At 28.1% G+C, this 4,027-nt stretch overlaps 1 long non-coding RNA gene across 1 annotated transcript; it reads left to right on the forward strand.

Annotated features, from left to right (window-relative positions):
- Positions 1-1,110: 1,110 nt before the first annotated feature.
- On the forward strand, positions 1,111-3,337 carry LOC136230353 (uncharacterized). The gene is made up of 2 exons (XR_010689351.1): positions 1,111-1,396; positions 3,075-3,337. It is a non-coding gene; the product is annotated as an uncharacterized lncRNA (long non-coding RNA).
- The last annotated feature ends 690 nt before the right edge of the window (positions 3,338-4,027 follow it).

The following is a 4,027-nucleotide window of genomic DNA, read 5'->3' on the forward strand; positions in this document are numbered from 1 at the left end:
AACAGAGATTCCATGCTTTTGTAAAATGTTGTTTTTCAGATGTAAAAATTAAACATGAGATCACTAACTAAATACCTAAAACTCTTCTTTTTGAAGTGAATAGACAAACAAAAACATAAAAAGTAGCTACCAAACACCCTGATAAATCTCTTTTTAAGTTTGTAAACACTAGACATGCTATTAAACCATACCAATAATACAAAGCCGCCGTGAATATTAATATAGTATAGTCAACTGATAGAGAGGTTTGCAATAACAATAACAAGAAAATTACGATTAAAGAAAATGATAATTTCAAAGCCAATTAAAAACTTGTTTTGCTAGTATCTAGGCTATTTCAGCTGTCTTATATAAGATAAAATCAAGGTTAAACAAGTTCTTGTAAATTACATCCATCACCACTCAACTTTACTTATTTTTTCTAATATTATAATCATCAAATTTCAATTAACACTTCAAAATAACTATTAACGACCTAAAAATAATAATTTAAGAATTAATAATATTTTAAACTATTCTGATTTCTTAAAATTTTCGTTTTGAGATTATTTAGGTATTTTGAAGTTATTTAGGTGTTGTTTAGTTAGTAAAAAGGAAAATAAATTTTTAAAGGGAGAAAGTTTCAATTGTGATTTTGGAAAATTAAAAAATATTTCATGATAAATGTCGCATTTCCATTTTTAGGTTGTTAACGGTTATTTTGAAGATTTAATTAAAATTTAATAGCTGTATAATGTTAAAAATTATAAAATTGAGTGATTTTGGCCCTGTTTGGGAATTAGCTATTAGCTGTTAGCTGATTACATTAGCTGATTTGACTAGCTGTTTGTGTAGATCTGTTTGGTAAAAATTAGATGATTGATAATAGCGGTTTGTGTAAAAAGACGAATAAGGGCATTAATTTTAATATTGCAAAACGCTAATTGAAAAATCTCATTTTAAGAGCTTTTTCTAAATTAGCGTTTTCATCCCAAAACTCTCTCTCAAAGTTGGTCAAAACCGCTCTTTTTATCCCAAAACGCTCTTTACCAAACAGGGTCTTTATGTTAAATTTTGAAATTTAAGGACATATTGGAAAATATGAGTAAATTTCAGTGGCCACAGGTGTAATTTACCCAAACAAGTTCTATATAAGTAACAAGTAGTTTCTCAGATGCTACTCCAATCCAATATATACCACAAATAAAGTCAATCATGTGTTTCAGAGTGGTTTGCAATAAATGCGGCAAGTATTCATGGAGCGGTTGCGGAAAACACCTCGTCTCTATCTATGCTAATATAGAGACCGGTAACCACTGCATGTGCCGCCCTTGGCCCGGAGTTTCCATCCCAACGGAGAACAACACCGTCGACGCCCAACAACCACCGTCAGCTTCCGCTACCACCGCCGCACCAGGTATATATGACATCTTCCCCCAATTAATTTTACTTTTTCATTTTTGTTTCAGATTTAACTCAACAATAATTTGGGTAAATTCTCGTGAACTTTGCTTTTACTTTTATTACTGCTTCTGAAATTTGCACTTTATTAAAGTAAAGTTACTTTACCATTAGCAGGTAAACCTTCGGAGGTTATATAGATGCTAATCTACCTGATTACCACATCTACGAGTAATCCGGCCAAAATAATAGGAATTAGTTAGTCCTTATAGATAATTCCAAAGAAAAAAAAAACTGCAATAATTTCCAAAAAAAAAAAAATTGAAAACGAAAAAAGAGAGTAATATCTATACCTGAATATTAATTTATATTTTAAGAATTTTAATTTTTTTAAGATTTTTTGTTTTTTTTTTTTGAAACGAATTTTTAAGCTTTCTAGTTTTAAGATAATTTATGTATTATTTTATTAAAAGAATCTTTTGAAAATAACATTTGAAAAGTAGTTCTAAAAAAATTATTTCTCGGATAAGGTCTACTAAATGTTGCAATGTCTTTAATATTTAGGCAAAAATATCTTGAGATACCCATCTTTCATTGTTTAGTGCATTAAGCTATCGATTTTGTAGCTCCTGATTTTTCATTGTTTGATCATTAAGCACTCGATCTTTTATTTAGACACATTGAATCCTTGATTTTTCATATATGGGTTATTAGGCGATTCCGTAACTGAAATCGTAGCAGTGTATCTCACTTACATTTGATCTTGTAATCCATCTCCAAAAAAGCCTGTCATTAATCTCGAAGGTTGAGCATAATACAATTCTAAGGTCTTTTTCGTCCTAGTCGTGGAATTGAAAAGGGACAATAAGAACTTATGCTTTAATGTAGATCCTGTATTTTATTTATTAGGGTTTCTCTAAAATAGGTTTATCTTATACACGTGTCACTCAAATAGTGGTTGAGGAAGTAAAAAATATGACTAACGCCCATGTTGCACAATTGCCACGATCTCAGTTACAGAAATGCTTAATACACTCATACATGATTTCAGTTACGGAAGGGTCTGATAACCCATATATAAAAGATCGAGACCTTAATGCACCAAACAATAATGAAAGGTCAGAGGTTCAATGAGTCTAAATGAAAAATCGATGACTTAATGCACCAAACAATGAAAGATCAGAAGCTCAATGTGTCTAAATGAAAGACCGAATGCTTAATGCATCACATAATGAAAGATCAGAGGCCTCATGATGCTTTTTGCCTAATATTTATGTACAAGATTAATTTTGTCATTATCTACCAGAAAATTTAAATTGATTAACTATTATTTGACTTGTTATTTAATTGTCACATCAAATATTTCAAATCTTTAGAACATTTTATTACTAATATAGTGACAAACGATATGTAAAATGTCAATATTTAAATCTGTTAAGTTATTTAATATGTTATTAAAATAATTATAAACAATTTTTAAAAACATACAAAACTGCTTTAATTTATATATATAAAAAAATTTGTTTGGAACATTTTATATCACATTATTAATTTTCAAATCGGCCTTATAAATTTTCTCTAGCTAAGAAAAGAGAGTATTTGTTAGTAAAGGTACCTAAAATAGAGTATTTGTTAGTAAAGGTACCTAGAATGCTGACCATCTTCACCAATGACTTTTTTGTTTGTTTTGATAGATCTTCCACCAATGAATGGAATTCTATCTTACGTGGCCTCATTCAAAGCCATGCTCACGCGGATGCTTTGATATGGTCCATGATTACGGGCTATGCTTAGGAGATGAAAAGTATTTTTTGTTGTCATAATTAATATTAAAACCGTATTAAGATATTTACCGTATTAAGAATTTGTTTAGTTCAGCTATTAGTTGGTAACTATTGTTGGTATTAGCCATTTCTTGTTGCAAGTTAGTTATTTATGTTTATCGTTATTGATATTAGTTGTTTGTTATTATATGATTAATTATCAGTATTTGATAAAATTTATAATGAATATTAATGTTATTATGTAACATGTTTTATATTACAAATTCATTAACAAATCATTTATAAAAATAAAAAATATAATACATAAATTAATAGAAAAACCTAAATAACAACATAAAAAACTATAAATAATAATTTATTAAATGAAAAAAAAAACATTTTTATTTCGTTAATAATATTATAAAGATAAAAATACTGTTAAAAATTTAAAATAAAGTGAATGACATAATTGAATAAAATTAATTTTATTTGATACTGAAATTTTTCAATACTTTTTATGACTCATACATTTACCTTTTATTTCTCTCACTCTATGCAAATCACATACTTATTTATGTTTTATTATTTACCGCACACTTTCACAATTGACATTGCATCCTATTTACAATATACTAGGTCAAAACCACAACCATATATTTATGTCGGTTACAAAAAAATATCAATTAAAGAAAAGTCTAGATTTAGAGAATTCTTGAGTCAAAATCGGTGGTGCTAACTCAATACTCTTTCTCAGCACTAACTTTATAATTCACACTTAATAATCATTTCAAGCTGCATTTTTGAAATTTTCTTACATGACCCTTTTTCACTTAATGCTTGAATATGCTTTTTCATTTATCATAAACTCATTTGTTGTAGCTTCT

Source organism: Euphorbia lathyris, chromosome 5 (assembly GCF_963576675.1).
Source record: "Euphorbia lathyris chromosome 5, ddEupLath1.1, whole genome shotgun sequence".
NCBI classification, from domain to species: Eukaryota; Viridiplantae; Streptophyta; class Magnoliopsida; order Malpighiales; family Euphorbiaceae; genus Euphorbia; species Euphorbia lathyris.